The sequence below is a fragment of the Prionailurus viverrinus genome, chromosome A1 (genome assembly GCF_022837055.1).
Source record: "Prionailurus viverrinus isolate Anna chromosome A1, UM_Priviv_1.0, whole genome shotgun sequence".
In the NCBI taxonomy this organism is placed as follows: Eukaryota; Metazoa; Chordata; class Mammalia; order Carnivora; family Felidae; genus Prionailurus; species Prionailurus viverrinus.
This window is the reverse complement of record NC_062561.1, coordinates 204,652,072-204,671,300: the sequence shown is the minus strand read 5'-3', so window position 1 is coordinate 204,671,300 and position 19,229 is coordinate 204,652,072. Positions and strand designations below refer to the sequence as shown.

The window sequence follows — 19,229 nt, the reverse complement described above, 5'->3', positions numbered from 1 at the left end:
ACTCTTCAAAATGTTTGATACAATTTAAAATTATGTTTATTCTTTACTTTCTATTCAAATTGAGTGCTTTCTTTGAAAAAAAATATTCTTATATCTCTTTTTAAAAAAAGTTTGCATGCCTATTTCTAGGTGGTCACAGACAGAGTGTTTGTAAATGGAAAATGGATTCCACTAGTTTATGGAAGAGATCCTAAAGAGGAATATTTGAATAACAAAGCTTATTGTTCTGTAACAAACATCCTCTTCTCATTCTTGTTGGACCAAGATCAAGTTTCCATTATTCCCACCTCCCCCCACCCCCCAATATGCTAAAGTATCAGAGTTCAAGGTCACTTGGCATTGTTTTGAGTGAGCTGGTTCACTGCTTCCTGCCTCCCTGATCGCCTACCTCTTTCCAACATAAACGGGCCACTCACTGAGCAAAGCCACTTCTTCTATGCTTCAATCTCAGAAACATAAAGGCAGCAAGTTACAAAGAAGTCAGAAAACATTACCTTGTTACAGAGAACAACTTGACCTGAAAACAAAATAACACAGATGTACAGCCAAACAGAGAAATCAGCAAGCTTGTGGAATGCTCAGTGACAGCCTTAAGCACATCCTTACTGAGTCTTTCAAAGAACAGTCACCTTAATTGGCTGACCCAGAACAGTCCACCCTCAGGCTGCAGGTGCTGCAGAAAACCACAGCTCCATTGGAAGGTGCCACTCTGCTATTTGAAATGATTTCAAAAAGGAGATACAGACCATCTTCAGCCATCTTTTCCCAGTCTTTCATCCCACACTGTCCCCTCAAAACACGACTTTAATCACAAATATCAGAGGAAACACACACCATACATGAGCACAACTTAATCCCTAATATATTTTCTGCCTCTTCTCCTATAAAAATCTGTATTGCCAAAGAAAAAGAGCAAGAAAAAAGATCTTTTACAAATGCTAACTTACAAGTGGAAAGTTAAAATGCATACATACAAAAACCTTAACGAGTCATCATAATTTGAAGAAAACTAATCTAAATTATTAGAATTTACATTATGACAATACTTAGAAAAATTATATTGCTTATAATAGTTTCAAGGATGTTCTATTTAAAAGAAATTTTATTATGTAGTAAAGATTTTTTTAATTTTTAAAAAATCTATTTATTTTTGAGAGAGAGACAGCGTGTGAGCAGGGAGGAGCAGAGAGAGAGGGAGACACAGAATCCAAAGCAGGCTCCAGGCTCTGAGCTGTCAGCACAGAGCCCGACGCGGGGCTCGAACTCATGAACTGTGAGATCATGACCTGAGCCGAAGTCGAATGCCCAACAGACTGAACCACCCAGGAGCTCCTATGTAGTTAAGATCTTTAAGGCTTTGATCAGATGAGTCACTTTTCAAAGCATGGCAAATAAATGAATATTTTAAAGTGCATAAATGTTTTCAAATTAAAAAAAATCTTAGCTATAAGCTCGTATTCAATAATCCTATGCTTTTTTCAAGATAATGCAAGGTAAACTATAATTGTAAACTATATCTGGATTAAGAATAGTTTCTGTTCAATTAGATCCAAAATGATGTTTTATAAGCTATAATTACAATTCACAGTTTATAATGTGGTAATTCCTACAAACATTTATTGCAACCTTTAATGACTTCATTATGTTTACATATATTTTGAAAATAAGATGGATTTGCCCAGGTGTGCCTGGGTGGCTCAGTCCAGTTAAACATCAGAGTTCAGCTCAGGTCATGATCTCAGCGTTCATGAGTTCAAGCCCCACATCAGGCTCTGAGCTGACAGCTCAGAGCCTGGAAGCTGCTGTAGATTCTGTGTTTCCCTCTTTCTCTTCCCCTCCCTCGCTTCCCCTCCCCTGCTCACACTCTATCTCTGTCTCTGTCTCAAAAATAAACATAAAAAAAAGATGCATTTGACTATATGAAAATTTTGTCTCAAAGTAACTAAGGGCATAATTTTTCAGAACAACTCCTAAGATGTGTGATAGTAACTTGTGTTAAAAAGACATATACACTGTCGATCTAGGAATAATCTGAAATGAGTGAAATTATTAGATATCTCAGAAATCTGGGGGTCTCTGAAGCCAGAACAAAAGACGTGCAACCAGGGCAAAATCAGAGTGGTACCAAAGTCCTACATGATGATGAATGTGCCAAATGGATGGTTAATCACAGATAGTTTCAGCATTCCTGCAATTTATATATAATATCTGATATATATATACATATATATGTATATGATGGTCATATTTTGTTATATTTAAACCTATTACACAACTGTATGATAATGCTTATCAGGAAAGCATGTGGTGGGTGGACAGTTCAGTGTAGTGAATATTACTAGGTGCAATGCATGCAGAATAGAAAGTTTAGAAGAAATATGCTTTAGACTTTAGTGTTTCTCAAAATTTACTGTGCATACAAATCATCTAGAGATCCTGAAATGCAGATTTTGATTCAGGCATACTGGTGGTGCCTAAGAATCTGCTTCTTCATAAACTTCTAGGAGATGCCAGAAATTTGCTAGTTTGAAGACGAAAACTAGAGTAGCAAGAGCTGATATTTAGGGTGTAGCTGAGGCAGTACAAAGTTCTCATGCAAAGACTGGGGTAGAAGTAAAATAAAAAAGTGGCCTGTCTTGATGGGACTAATATTATAAGATTCCTACCTTGTACAAAGCACTATAAACTGTATATGCATTGTCTCATTTAATATTTCCCTAACCCAATGGATTAAGTGCCAATATTAACTTATTTTTGATTGGAAAGCTTTAGAATCATAGAATTAGTATAAAAACTGGCACTTAAACACAGGTTTTTCAGGGGTGCCTAGTTGGCTCGGTCTGTTAAGTGTCCAACTTTGGCCCAGGTCATGATCTCACGGTTTGTGAGTTTGAGCCTCATGTCAGGCTCTGTGCTGACAGTTCAGAGCCTGGAGCCTGCTTTGGAATCTGTGACTCCCTCTCTCTCTGCTCCTCCCCTGCTTATGCTCTCTCTGTCTCTGAAAAAATAAATAAACGTTAAAAAAATTTAAACACAGGTTTTTCCATTACTAAGCCACAGTTCCTCTTATGTATTTATTTAATGGTATTGTTTCATATAGAAACTTAGAGATGTGATGGAGAAGACAGAGTGGGGATATACTTAGAATTTATATTGTTGTAATTTTGAATTACAAATGCCAAGAAAGCCAAGTAATTCACGGAGTTAATTAAAGTAGGAACCACTAGGGGCGCCTGGGTGGCGCAGTCGGTTAAGCGTCCGACTTCAGCCAGGTCACGATCTCGCGGTCCAGGAGTTCGAGCCCCGCGTCAGGCTCTGGGCTGATGGCTCAGAGCCTGGAGCCTGTTTCCGATTCTGTGTCTCCCTCTCTCTCTGCCCCTCCCCCGTTCATGCTCTGTCTCTCTCTGTCCCAAAAATAAATAAACGTTGAAAAAAAAAATAAGTAGGAACCACTATTGTATAGGGTTTAATTTGTCATATGCACTGTTCATCCTTTCTTGATTTAGTATAATGCGTATATCTATTTTGAAGACTATATCACTATAGGACATTTGAAGACAGCATGAGGAGGTAGCATTTCAGGTTAAGATGATTTCATGTGCAAAACAGCGAGACCGAAATAGCGTGTTGTGGTTGGGGAAATAGAAATAATTTAGTGAGCTAGACCATTCAGTGTGAGAAGAGCCTCTACAAAGAGGCCGGGGAGCAGGGCATGGGTCACATGATGAAGGATCTTTCAGTGGAATTTGGGCTTTCTGACATAGGTAGAATGCCACTGAGGAAAAATGTAAACACAGATTTGTTATTTTTAAGAGAAGATTGTCAGAGAAGAGGAGGAAGGATTAAAAGGGCACAGAATGAAGGCAAGAATACCCCTTTGGGAATTTTTTCATAGTCAAGGCAAAGGAAAAATGTTAGTTTTAAGGTGGTTCCCACTGAGGGAGAGATTCAAGAAATATTTAAGAGATAATATTATTGAGACTTTGTGAACAAATGGGTTGAGAGAAGTGATAAAAACAGTTAATTTGGATTATAATTTGAACGTTCAATCACTGTGTTTCAAAGGCATTTTGTTGGCCATCATTCAATGACCTTTGGTGATTGTGGACTTCACCTTGGATGAGTGGACTTTTCTGGACCCCTCTTAGAGAAACTTACACAGAGATATGGTACTGGGGAACTACAAGAACCTGAGTACAATGGGTTATCAACTCTTTATATGCAGTCTGATGTCATGGTTGGAACAAGAGTGGAGGACAGTAGAGAGAGGTAGTCTTCACGGTTCTTGAGGTGATTTGAGATTTTGTTTCATGATGTGGCATTTCTTGCTGTGAACTTCCCTCCTTGAACTGCTTTTTCTGCATCCAAAATTTCTGTTATGTTGTATTTCCATTTTCATTTGTCTCAAAGGATTTTTTTCCCTCTTGACTTCTTTTTTGATCCATTAATTGCTTAGTAAAAACATATTGTTTAATAAAAAAAAAGATATCACTCAACCATCACAGCATGAAGGGGTGCTTCAAGATGATAACTCTATATATCATTAGACAATATTGATATTGCCAGAATAATAAGAAACTTCTCACTTAATAGAAAGGGGATGTTTGGCATACCAGAGGCAGGGAGAGGTACATATTAATTGTCTTGAACTTCCACCCCACTGCTCTGACTTCTATTGTGCATCTCTACAAGCAGTGGATTCCTCAGCTACTCTGTCATGATACTTGCCCTGGCACCCAATACTGGCCACAGCAGAGCTGTTAGCTGTTCAGTCTGTGTAAACTGAGGTCTTCTGAAAAGCAGACACCAAGAAGGGACTAGACATGCAAGAGAATTATTGGAGGGAACAGGTGAAGAATAAAATGGAAGAAGCAGCTGTAGACAGAGAAAGCCTTTTTAAAGCAGTGTGGGTCTGTGAGAGGAAACGATGAAGGACATTTTAGCTGGGTATACTCTTTCAATGGCAGTAGTATGCTAATACATGTTCTAGTGAACTTTCAGGCAGGGCAATCGGGAGCCTTTTGAGCCAAAGTTGCCCATTGGAGAAGTCCCATGACTCATAGAAATGAGCTTGCATTAGTGTCACTGTTGTGCTTAGTCACTGATTGGGATTGACTGGGAGTTGCCCAGGGGAATAGGGTAGATCCTGAGGATTGGCACATGGACTTTCAATCAACTATGCTCTGCAGCAGATATGAGTGGTTTGTTCCCATGGCTGCCAGATCTGTGTGTGTGGGGGGGGGGGGGGGGTATTTAAAATGTGATAAATGTGATTTTTCCAATTAGTGGAGAAAGAATAATCTATTTAGTAAATGGCACTGAAAAAATTGGTTAGGATGCTCCTATCAGGAGCAAGCTGGCCATATTTTTGATTGGAGCCCTACTATCTACAAATATACCTGGCATACCATCATTGCTCAAGACAGTTTTTAAAATTATGTTGAATAGTCTATCCTTAAATAAAGTTAGATCCCTACTTCATACCTTTTAGTAAAATTAATCTCAGATGATTTAAGTAATTGGTCATAAAACTAAAAGCATTGAAGAAAGCAGAGGAAATTGCATTTATAAATTTATGAGAGGAATAATCATCTTAGGTGAAAAAAATAGTACAGAAAAGTTGATACATTTGGTTATGTTTAAATTTAAAGTTTATTTCTAAATTATTAAAAGAATGGTAACAAACTAACATATCACTGACAGAGGATTGATATACAAACATTTTAATACCTATGTATCAGTAAGAAACAGAAAAAAAATGTCAATGATCATAAAACAAATGCCCAATAATCATAAATGATGGTTTTTGAATGTTTATTTATTTTGAGAGAAAGAGAGAGAGAGAGAGAGAGAGAGAGAGAGAGAGATAACACAAGCAGGGGAAGGGTAGAGAGAGAGGGAGAGAGAATCCCAAGCCGGCTCTGCACTCTCAGCACAGAACCTGATCCGGGGCTCAGTCTCATGAAATGTGACATGATGAACTGAGCCAAAATCAAGAAGCAGACATTCAACTGACTGAGCCATCCAGGCGTCCCATGAATGATGTTTAATAGCTGGTAATCTGGGAAATGGAAATTGAGATAACAAGATAAATTAGATTTATAAAAATATAAATAGCTTAATAAAGTGACACATTGGTAAGCGTGTGGTGAACAGATCCTTTCACTGCTAGCACAGCTATATTTTAAATAGCCACTTTGACAATATATTTTGACTATTTTGGCACACACTTTAAAGTTTATTTGCATGCTCTATTAATGCTCATATAATATATACATATATATATATATATATATATATATGCCAGTAATTTAACTTCTAGTTTTCTATTCTAGAGAAATATTTACACATATACCTGTAAAAAAAACCCTCTTGTACAAGGATGTTCACTGTATAGGTGCTATCATTTTTAACAGTGAAAAATTGGAAGCAAACTGAATGTCTATAGAAATAACGATGACTGAAGATATTATTGCATATTTATAGTATGGAGGCACTTACAGCTGTTAAACATATGAATATATACTAAGTAAAAAAGGAAAATTATGAAACAACCAGAAACTGTGATATTGTATTTTAAGAATGCAGTTATGATAATAAGTATTGGTGAGAATGTGGAATATAAAATGGTGCATCCACTTTGCGCTTGTTTTTGTTTTTGTTTTTGTTTTATACTTCTTATTATACTAACATGCCAAGCATACTCCCTCTCCTGTATTTTAGTTTCTATTTATTGAGGTATAGCTGACATACAATGCTACATTAGTTTCAGGTATGCAGCATAGTGATTCAAGGTGCATCCACTCTGGAAAATAGTCTGGTCATCCCTCAAAAGATTAAACATAGAGTTACCATTATGACCCAGCAATTCTGTTCCTGGGTGTACAGGCAAGGGAAAAGAAAACATTTGTCCACATAAAAACTTGTACGTGACTGTTCATAACAGCATTATTCATAATAGGCAAAAGGAAGGAACAACTCACTGCACGTCTGTCAACTGATTAATGGATAAGTAAAATGTATATTCATAAAATGAATAGTAGTCAGTAATAAAACACAATAAAGTACTGATGCATGCTGCAACATGAAGGAACCTTGAAAACTATGCTAAATGAAAGAAGGCAATCACAAAGGATTTCATATTGTACAGTTCTATTTATATGAAATATTCAGAATAGGAAAATCTATAAAGACAGAGAGTAGATTAGTAGTTGCCTAGTACTCAGGGAGATGTTGGTGGGGTTGAGGATTTGCAAAATAATAGCTAATGGGAACGGGATTTCTTTTTGGAGTAATGTTCTAATATTGGTTGTGGTGATAGACACACAACTCTGCCAATATACACGACCATTGAATTGTACACTTTAAATGAGTGAATTGTATGACAGGTGAATTATATCTCAATAAAATTGCTAGAAATATTATAAGGCAATATTATTTATTTTTGTAAGAGCAAACATATGCACATAAATTAACTGAAAAAGTTCGCACACCAAGTTGATAACTGTATTTCTGAGAAGGAAGACAGGAAACTAGCCTTGAAAATAATGTTCTCAAAATTGATTTATATCCTTAATGCTTTCAGCTTTTTCCAGGTAGCATGTATTTGTGCACTTAGTATAATTAGCAATTAGTTCTCTAGTAGAGGGTTCCCCTACCTCGGACCTATCAAGCTACTTTTATAAAGGGAGGTTCAGATTTCTTTATCCCACCAAATCTTGTGAAAAAAAGAAACAAACATAAAAATGTATGTCTAGAATGTGTTCTTGCCACGTGCAAAGTGGAAATCCCAAGAAGTGCACTAAAGTGCCACCCAAAATGCCATTTTTCCACTGAGCAGTAACTTGATCTAATAATGTAAAGTCACAGCCCACAGATAATGTGTCACACTCACTCTTATTTAGCTCTAGATTCTAGTAGGAGGGCCGTCCTGCTTTATGAGAGATCTAAGAGTTGCTTCCATGACATCTGGCTTACTTTGTTTTTTTCCTTTACCTTCCCCAAATCTTACCAGTCCCACCCAAAACCCACACCAGTTGGCAGCTAGAATCTCTACTCCTATGTTGAATTAGTAAGAATGAAACAAAGATATCAATTTGAACTCATTTTGATGTGTGAAAGATACGCTACTGAATGTGAGATATTTCTGAAAAATCTAAAACTTTAAATAACAGAATTTTAGTGGGAAAAATCTGGAAGAACACAATAAACTACTCGGCTACAGCTGCAAAGTAAAAATTTACTTCTGTAAATCCATAAGTTTCAGTTTAATGAAAATATATTAAGGTTATACTGGGCATTTTTTCCAGAGCTTACAGAATGCCAGAGTAGCACTTCAAATATTTTCCTTCTCTTCTAAGTACAGTAGAATTTAATTCACAACATCTTGAATTTCCAAATTAAAATCGCCTTTAATTAAAGAATTTCAGCCAGCCATAGAAACAAAAAGTGCTATATTTTCTAAACATAAGTGATTATAATATTTATTAAAGCTATATCTGTATTTAAATGGAAAAGCCTAAAAAAATAATAAAGCAGGATTCCGTAAGCCAAAAAGCAATTATTTCTCAGGTGTTTCCTGTTAATAAATTAGGATAAACTTAGGGCCAGACTCGTGAAATTATTTCCATTAATTAAAAAAAATCAAAATTCAATGTTTATTCTCTTTTCCCAATGTTGAACTGGAAAGCTATATTCCTAACTAGACAAGAGAACATAGTTGCATTTATCCTGAAAGCTGTGAGGTGCTACTTTATTTTTTCAAATGACCAGATGGGAAATTGACATAATATGAAGGACTGAAAAATCTGAAAACACCGATTTTTCAATGAGCAATTAACTATGGACCACCTATTTTGTATGCATTAATCTGGGAGCCAGGATTGACACACTGCTTATTAACCGCGTCTGCTGCCTCAGGAGATTCTCAATCTAAAATAAATTAAGTAACATGATTCGGTGGTATCCTGGGACGACACCTTCTACGTCATATTGTAAACAACTTCAGAGAAGATCCTATCTGTGGAGGTCTCCTGTCGTGAGGAAGTGGGACGGGATCTGGAACTTGGAAGACTGGGGGACACGCAGAGGTGAAGAGGATGAGACACGATACCGGGCAAGTCAACCAACACAATAATGGCACAGAGTGCAGAATGAGAGTGCTGTGCTCACTGAAGAAATAAAAACAAGTCTTCCCTGATGAAAGGGAAAGGTGTATATACGAGAGTAAAAAGAAACAGGACAGGTAGGGTAGGCTCAGGTAATCAATGCCTTAAATCCACCTGCAGTAGCCTCCCCTGACTTTGGAAATAAAGTCTTATTGCAGGTTTCAGAGTAAAAGAGACCTTATTAAGGTGGTGGGTCAAGTCCAGCTGGCATTGGTTTTGCAAGCGGGAATCACTCTAAATAACTCTATTGTAGCAATGCATGTAGGTGGAAGCAAAATTGGATTAAAAAATTCCCTGGGGCACCTGGGTGGTTCAGTCGGTTAAGCTTCTGACTCTTGATTTGGGCTCAGGTCATGATCTTGCAGTTCTTGAGTTTAAGCCCGCATCCAGCTCTGTGCTGATAGCACAGAGCCTGCTTGGGATTCTCTCTCTCTCTCCCAAAATAAATAAAATAAACTTAAAAAAAATCCCCCCAAATGTGGGTTTGCTTTCACTATTTACTAATTACATATATCAAAGGAAGGTATGAATTAAAGATAACTTCTTGCCTTCAGTCCCAAGGAAGAATTGACAAATGTGTGGTGGAGAAGATTATGAGTTCACCTTTGAATGTGTTGGGTTTGCTGTTAACACCAGAGAACCCATTTAAAAGTATTAGTGCCCCTCCCCCACTCACACTGTCTCCCCAAAATGAATAGATGTTAAAAAAAAATTAAAAAAATATATTAGAAGGTATAGAGAGAAAGCCAGTGATGAGAAGAAAAAGTTCCGGAAATGCAGATTTGAAAGTCCTCAACATAGTTGCAAAGTGATTACGTATGAAAGAAGACTAAGATCCAAAAACTGAAGCTGGGAAGTATCAGTGGTTAGAGAGGAGCCAGGAAAAAGAAAGGAGGATTAATCGGGGAAGCAGGAAGACAGACAGCACATTATTTCACAGAAGCCAAAGGAGTAAGATAGTTTAAGAAAGTCATCAATTTCAAAAGCAATGGTATCATGGGCACCTGGCTGGCTCAGTGGGTTGAGCATCCAACTCTTGATTTTGGCTCACGTCATGATCTGAGCCCTGCATCACAGGTTCTGCACTGACAGCAACGGAGCCTGCTTGGGATTCTCTGTCTCCCTCTCTCTCTGCCCCTCGCCCACTTGGATGTGCTCTCTCTCTCTCTCTCTCTCAAAATTAAATATTTATAAAATATTTTTTTAAAAAAGCTACAGAATCAGTAAAGAAATTGAGAACAAAGAAATGGCCCTCAGGATTCGCAGGCACGCACACACACACACACACACACACACACACGTCTTTGGTGACCCAAAAAGAATACACATGGTGAAGTTTTTAAAACTACATACTAATAAAGCACAAAATAACTTACATGAAATTTAACATGTTGTTTCTGTTTCTCTGTGATAGAGACAAAGCTGGCTTATCTGGCATTTGTATTACTCAGTGCCTTGAGACATTTGCAGTGCTATAAAGCTGAGCATTATAATAACAGTCCTAAGATACTTAAAGGTGATTTTATATCAGAAAAAGTCAATGGGCTATATAGCTTTCTACACAATTTCTGCTTTACCAAGTTAAAGGTGCAGGTGACAGAAAGATTGCCTGATGACATGACAAATTCTGCATCTTAAATCTTGGGGCTCATCTGTAAATAGTCAAAAGTAAATAGCAAAACTCTACAAATATTGAGATCAACTACACTGTTCTTGATTCCGTGTATTTCCCTGTATTGTCATTCATTTTGTCAAATAAGCCCTCTATATTAAAGAGGCTACTTAATTTTAAATTTTATTTATTTTGAGAGAGAGGAAAAATGAGTGGGAGAGGGGCAGAGAGAGAGAGAGAGACTGAGAAAATCCCAAGCAGGCTCTGTGCTATCAGCTCAGAGCCCAACACAGAGCTCGATCCCACGAACCTGAGATCATGACCTGAACAGAAACCAAGAGTCAGATGCTTAAACAACTAAGCCACCCAGGTGCCCCTAAAGAGGCCACCTGATGCTACTTGACCAAAACACAGCACCCTGGGGAGTTAATTGCTTAGAAAGAGGTGGAGAGTAAGTCTGAAACTTGTGACTATTAATTACAGAGTGATTGTCCCTGGCCTGTCATTTTTTTTTCTATTTTTCCTGAAAAAACTATACTGCTTTATCTCCAACACCGCAGGAATATCGTTATAGTTAGAAATGAAATTAGTAATATTCTTGCAAAATGGCTTTCTCTTGCCATAATAAAAATGTTTTATTCTCTTTTAAGCAAGAAAATAGTCTTGTGACAGAAAGGATGGTCTTGGGAGCAAACCCGGCTTCTTTCATACCAGCTTCCCCAAACCACCTCAGCTGAGTTCCTTAACCACATCAGTCTGATTTTTCTGTCTTTCAAATAAAAATAATGATGGTAGCCCTATTTACCTCCTGGGATTTTTATGGAAAAAAAATAAGTAATTAATGTAAAAATCTTTGACACAGTAAAAGGTATTAGCCTTAGAGATTCAATCAATCCTTTTCATGCTAATGATAATTATTGCTTACAAGTATTAAAACGTAATCCACACACAGCTTGGTGAAAACAGTTTTCACACAACTGAAGCCTGAGTCCAATTCATCATTAAAATGATGAATTTTCGCAGAAACTACATGATCCCAACATTCTAATTCCCTCTTGTTAAGTGGATTGTTGCATTTAAAAGGCTGAAAGAAAAATGTGTCTTTCCCCCTGCCTTTACTTCTTTTTTCCTTCTTTTGGGCTTGATCACCTTTATCACAGGCTTCTCTTCTGATTCTTTCTTGCCATAGCTGCATTAGCATGTTTATATTAGCTGTCAGAGTGGAGTAAGCCCCAAAGCCACAGGCAGCCTGGCCAGCTCAAGGGGGCCGTGGCAGGGTCCCACAGAAGGTTTTTATTGTGGCAAGAGCAACTGTTCACCATCACACTTCAAGACTCCCCGCAACCAGAGGGTTTGTTTTGTGTCTGTACGCACTCTGGGCACTTTCCTTATTACGTGAAGCATTACTCACCAATGTATCCAGCCCATTAACACGTGACTGCTGTCCATAGTTGACATCTGACTGCTGTCCACAGGGCAAAGCTGCATCCTCCTGAGGAGCAGGCAGGAGGTTAGACAAAGACTATAGGGAGTTCTAGGCTCAGTAGATCCTCTTAATTAGCTTCTAATTAACCATTATGAATAAAAATCTCATTCTGATCCACATTTACTAAGCAGGCTGCCTGAGTAGGTCTGGCTTTGCAAGGGGCAGCTACTGCTGTATTTCTGGACCCCGAGTTGTTCTCTTCCACAGCCCTGCCTTTTAAAAAACAACCCTGGGATATTTCAGAGAACAACTCCTTAATTATCTTCCTTCTTCCTGGCTATTCTTTCTGTAGGAATCCTTCAAAATATTCATATGGTTATTGCTATATATGCTCATGGGATGCATCTTTTATTTTATTTTCTTTTTTAATTTTTTTTTTCAACATTTATTTATTTTGGGGACAGAGAGAGACAGAGCATGAACGGGGGAGGGGCAGAGAGAGAGGGAGACACAGAATCGGAAGCAGGCTTCAGGCTCTGAGCCATCAGCCCAGAGCCCGACGGGGCTCGGACTCACGGACCGCGAGATCGTGACCTGGCTGAAGTCAGACGCTTAACCGACTGTGCCACCCAGGCGCCCCTGGGACGCATCTTTTAAATGTATTTTTGGTACACCACATTATGCTTTACTTACACCCTAAATCAGGTCAAAACAGTTTTTATTTTTCTTTTTAAAGTTTAGTTGGCCTCTCATAAATCTCATTCTTTTTTTCTTCTGTTTCAGTGTTTCCAAGCAGTTACTAGAGATAGCAATTACTAAAATCCAGAGTATCTAAACAGAAACCTCAGAAGAACCCATTGCTGTGTTGTTTTAATTTTCAAAGCCTGGAAGCATCCAAAGTATTTTATCATTGCCACATATGTCGACATCTTCTATCAATTTACTTCAAGGAAATGCTAATTAAAATTTTGAAAACATAGGGGCGCCTGGGTGGCTCAGTCGGTTAAGCGTCCGACTTCGGCTCAGGTCACGGTCTCGTGGTCCGCGAGTTCAAGCCCCGCGTCAGGCTCTGGGCTGATGGCTCAGAGCCTGGAGCTTGCTTCCGACTCTGTGTCTCCCTCTCTCTCTATCCCTCCCCCGTTCATGCTGTGTCTCTCTCTGTCTCAAAAATAAATAAACGTTAAAAAAAAAAAAATTAAAAAAAAATAAAAAAAATAAAAAAAATAAAATTTTGAAAACATAACTGCCTAACAATCATTGAATCTTCTGTTGACCTATTGCCCAGGCCAGGGATTGCTCTCATCTCCTATAGGCCACCTTTTATTTTCACAAGACATGTCCCTTTCCACAATATGGAGACTTGCTTGTTCAAAGCCAAGAAGAGCAGCTCCTTGGCCTGTGGCTACTCCTTTCAGCCTTTTAAAAAGAGCTTTCCTGAGGCACCTGGGTGGCTCAGTCGGTTGAGCATCCGACTGCTGCTCAGGTCATGATCTCATGGTTCGTGAGTTCGAGCCCTACCTCAGGCTCTGGAGCCAGCTATGGATTCTGTGTCTCGCTCTTTCTGCCCCTCCCCCACTCATGCTCTGTCTCTCTCTCAATAAATAAATAAATAAATAAAATAGCTTTCCTGATTAGGTGAGGCCCACCCAGGATTATCTTCCTTTTGATTATGTTAACATCACCTGATTACAGACTTAATTATACCTGCAAATCCCTTCACCTTTCCCTGCCATGTTACGTAATCTAATCCCAGAAATGATAGCCATCATCTTCATGTGTACTGCCCACAACCAAGTGGAGGAAATTATACTGGAAGTGACTGTCGGCAGGATCTTAGGGCCATCTTAGCATTCTGCCTGATATAATTCTGCAATTTTCATAACTCAGACAACACTGACATTGTTGACAATACTGTTGTTCTTTTACTGGAGTCAACTTAACAATTACCTCACCTCTTTGGGACACTGCAGGGAAATATAACCTGAAACTTTTGTTGATGACATCTAATAGACATGATTATAAGAGATGATATTCCTAAAGATTGTCTGATTGCTCTAGATGTTCTGAATGTTATTCTGGGAGGGAGCCAGACCTACAAGGAGTTGAATCACATGTGGTAGATTGTTTGGTCCCTCAAAGATTAGAATTTACTAATCTTGGCTTTCCTATTCCCTCTCCACTTACATTTCAACTTAGAATAAACATCTCTAAGAATCTCATCATCATATTTACAATATGGTTGATGCTCACTATATTACATCGTCTCATTTTATGAAAGAAATTTCCCTCAGGTTTCAGTAGAAGGATTAACCATAGGTACTCAGGGAAATTAGTTTTTATTTTATGGATGTTGATGCATATAACGGATCAAGATTCCAGTTTTATCTTTGCTACAATGAAGCATAAAATCAAATATATGACATACCCCTATGGACTATACAAGGCATTTTGGATAAATCTTTATCCAAATTTTAATTTAATTTTCTTACCTGTGTTTTCTTTTTTAACTGTAACTTCTTCGCTTCTTTCTTTTTAATCTTGTGGGTTCCACAGATAAAGTACCTTAAATCCTTCCTGAAATAAATCAGCTAATATTTTTTGAATGTTGTAAATTGAGTAGTTTTAAATATGCTAGTAGGAACCTAAAATATATTCTTTTAGTTTTCCCACCTCTCAAAAAGAAGACTAGCTAATGGGTGTGCAAGGCAGTTAGGAATGGACATTACAAAGGATCAGAAGCATGTTAAAGGTAAGACAGAAGTGAGCATATATAGTAACTATTATAACATACAGCAATATAGCACTTTATAGTATAAATGCTCCTTCTTTTGTATAAACCACATATCATCAGGCATTTCCTATGGTACAGATTAAATCATATTAATATTAAATTTTTAAATGTTTATTTATTATTTTTGAGAGGCAGAGAGACAGAATGTGAGCGGGGAACGGGCAGAGACAGAGGGAGAGACACAGAATCCAAAGCAGGTTCCAGGCTCCAAGCTGTCAGCACAGAGCCTGATGCAGGGCTCGAACTCACGAGCCATGAGATCATGACTTGAGCCAAAGTAAGACATGTAACCAACTGAGCCACCCAGACACCACTAAACCATATTAATATTAAATCATATTAATCTCCCAACCACAGGCTCCTCATCTAGTGCCCATCCACTCATGCAATGCCTTAATTCCATTTATAGTGTACCCTCCAACTATCCTTTCGAGTTCTCCAAAGGATGCCTCACCCTCAACCCAGACTGTCAGCCACATTGCCATATGACATGTATCTTTATGTTTTTCCGCTTCTGATCTGGCTCCTATTCCTCAACACCTGCTATGCACAGTCTCTTGAAAGAATGGCAGTATTTGCCCTGGTGAAGGTGCTTCTTACGAGACTTGGAATATCTGTACAAACAATGATTTCTACCAGTCCTCCCAGTCTGCTGGTGATGGTTAATTTTATGTGTCAGCTTGACAGAGCCACAGATATTTAGTTAAACATTATTTCTGGCTGTGTCTGTGGAGGTATTTCCAGATGAGACTAGCATTTGAATGGGTAGATTAAGTAAAGTAGATCGCCCTTCCCAATGGAACTGGGCATCAACCAAGCCATTAAAGGCCTGAATTAAACACAAGAAATGGAAGAAGGGAGAGAATTTTCACTAACTTTATGAGCTGAGACATCAGTCTTCTCCTGCCCTCAGACTGGAACTTACACAAGGACAAATGATAGTTCAGATACAGACCAGAACTTAAGCCACTGATTCTTCTGGTTCTTAGGTCTTTGGACTCAGACTAGAGCTATACCACTGGTTTTTCTAAAAAAAAAATTATAATGTTTATTTATTTTTGAAAGAGAGAGAGACAGAGTGTGAGCGAGGGAGGGGCAGAGAGAGAGAGGGAGACACAGAATCTGAGGCAGGATGAAGGTTCTGAGCAGTCAGTGCAGAGCCCAACCCGGGGCTCGAATCCACAAACTGTGAGATCATGACCTGAGTCGAAGTCTGATGCTCAACTGACTGAGCCACCCAGGCACCCCACCCCTGGCTTTTCTAGATCTCAGCCTCAGCATCCATAATCATATGAGCTAATTCCTTATAATAAATTATATAATTTATATATAGTTGTCATTGATCACTGTCTTTTCCAAAGACACAGTTATTCTGGTAAATAGACACAGATCCCTTTGGGAAAGCATTAAAAAGGAGAGTCAAAGTATACACTTACAATATTATAACAGAGTTCAAACTCAAAATTTTCTATCCCTCTCTGGGTCAGAGGACCACTAGATATTTGAACTAACCCATGTCTGGAAGTTGGGTGAAGAAATATTATAAATTTTGGTGACTTAGGTAAGGCCTCCACTCACTAAGTCTAGGGTTTATTCAGTTCTTTGTTCATTTCAGGGGCCCAGTGATCAATATACCACCACAAAGTACCTTATGGATAGTACCATTCTGATCCCTTTGCTGATACTGCTGCTTTTTGGAGTCACTGTGACTCAACCTAACGGGTATGTTCCATTCCTTGTCTTCTGACACCCTGGAATCTAGTATCACAATGTATCAAGGAGCCCTTTTCAAGTGCAGTATCACACACAAGCATCACTTTCTTCCAGAGTGCAGCCCCTAGCATCACCTTTAAGAGATGTTGGGACTCCACTCCCTGGGATATTTCTCAGAACCTTGGAGTAGTGAATACATGCTGGCCCCTTAAGAGAGGATGGTTAGGGACCAATTGAGCAGTCTGCTGTGTTCACTCCTCTCCAACATTTACTAATCTGTGAGCCTCTACATTCTTTTCCTCTACATTATACTGAAGAATTTGAGCTCAGGGTAAAGTTAACCAAACTGGGAGGGAAAAAACGGAAAGAAAAGAAAAAAAGAACCACACCCAACTGCTCTAGCTAGCATGGTGACCAACTTGGTGACTGAATCTGTATTGATTAGTTCAACCTGTTCTAAAATTATTCCTTTCCCTCTTATGTCTAGAATTTTCATATTCCATTCTTACACATATTCTCCACATCTGTATCCATATAAATTATATAAATTATCAAAATCTTATCATCCCAGGGGCTTTGTTTGTAGGTTCTCTGCTCAAATATTCTTCATTTTAGTTCTGATTATAGGTCTGGAGCAATGTGAGGTGACATGAGAACCTGGCATGATCCTTCCACCTAGGGAAGTCAGTATCTTAGAGTTAAGACCTATTTACAGGGAAGGAGCCAATTTCACTGTCCACGGGAGACTGTTTTCCTTCTGTATGTTCCTATTCCAATTTTCAGAATTCCAGTTTTCCTCAGGTCAAAGGCTTGGTGAATTCAAGCTAGCATGATAATCTGGCAAACTTCCTAATCAAATTTCAGTTTGGTTTGGGCAGTTGCAGCCCTGAGGACACTGGACAAAGGATAAACTTTTAGTATGTTTGTATGAAAATCCAGCCATTTGGACTTAAACTAAGATTTGAAGATTTTTGTCAATCATTTTCTTTAAGCCATGCATGTGATTAGAACCTACTGACAACTACCAGTATTCCTTCCAAGGAATCATTGCAAAATTTCTCCCCTCTAATTATATCCATCATTAAGGACTCAAAATAAACATGGATAAGCTATTTTACGTGGACAAATGGTTTGAAAATAGTTCAAAAATTGTTTCTTATCTTCAGCCCAATGAGATGAGAGCCCATTTAATGAAGGCATTTGGAGAGAAGGACTTGAGCAAGAAGAATAAATAGGTAATAGTAGTTTTTTCAGCTCTATGATAAATATGGAACTTTTATTTCCCTTGGTAAATAGTGCTATCTATTTACAGTTATATATATAAAGCTATCTACTAATTAGATAGACAGATGATAGATGATAGATAGATATAAGTATATACTTATGTAAGTACATTGACACATCATTATCATCTAAAGTCTGTCGTTTGCCTTAGGGTTCACTGTAGATATTGTAGGTTCCATGGATTTGGACAAATGTATAATGACACATACCCATTATTTTAATATTTTCACTGACCTGAAAAATCATCTGTGCTCTGCCTATTCATTTCTCTCCCTCCTTCGCTCCACCCCTGTCAACCACTGATCTTTTTATTGTCTTCATAATTTTGCCTTTCCAGGACGTCATACAATTGGAACCATATAGTGTGTAGCGTTTTCATACTGGCTTCTTTTACTTAATAATATGCATTTAAGGTTTCTTCATGTCTTCTCATGGCTTGATAACTCATTCCCTTTAGTGCTGGACATACCATTCCCATTGTCTTAATATACCACAGTTCATGTATCCATTCACCTACTAAAGGACATCTTGGTTGCTTTCAAGTTTGGACAATTATGCATAAACCTGCTATAAACATCTGAGTGCAGGTTTTTGTGTGAACATGTTTTCAATTCCTTTGGATAAATACCAAAGAGCACAATTGCTGGATTTTAAGAAACCCCAAAATGTCTCCCAAAGTAGCTGTACCATTTTGCATTCTTACCAGCAATAAGTGAGAATTTCTGTTGCTCACATTCTTGCTAACATTTGGTGGTTTCAGTGTTCTGGATTTTGGTCATTTTACTAGGTGTGTAAATATGTGTATTTTTTCATACTCTTTTCTGATCCTTTAATTATCTCACACAGAAAACCTTATTTACATACGTATATGTACATCCACATGTATATACATATGTATAAACATATATGGAAATTCATTGTTTTATGAGAATTCATTAATATGCTAAATAAAATTTAATCTTTGTAAAAATATTTTTTAAGTTTATTTATTTTGAGAGAGACATACACAGTGTAAGCAGGGGAGGGGCAGATGGAGAAAGAGAGAGAGAATCCCAAGCAGGCTCTGCATTGCCAGTACAGATCCAGTGCAAGGCTCGAACTCACAAAACTGTGAGATCATGACCTGAGCCAAAACCGAGAGTCAGATGCTCAACCAAATGCGCCACCCAGGCACCCCAATAAAAATGTATTCTTAATTCAAATAGTAGTTTTTTACATTAGTTTACTAGGTGCTAC

The 19,229-nt window shown here is 38.1% G+C and overlaps 1 long non-coding RNA gene across 1 annotated transcript; it reads right to left on the bottom strand.

Annotated features, from left to right (window-relative positions):
• Positions 1-5,911: 5,911 nt before the first annotated feature.
• On the bottom strand, positions 5,912-15,051 carry LOC125175594 (uncharacterized). Its single transcript, XR_007155890.1, has 3 exons — positions 14,695-15,051; positions 12,191-12,271; positions 5,912-6,061 (listed from the first exon to the last, which is right to left on the bottom strand). It is a non-coding gene; the product is annotated as an uncharacterized LOC125175594 (long non-coding RNA).
• Between the last annotated feature and the right edge of the window lie 4,178 nt (positions 15,052-19,229).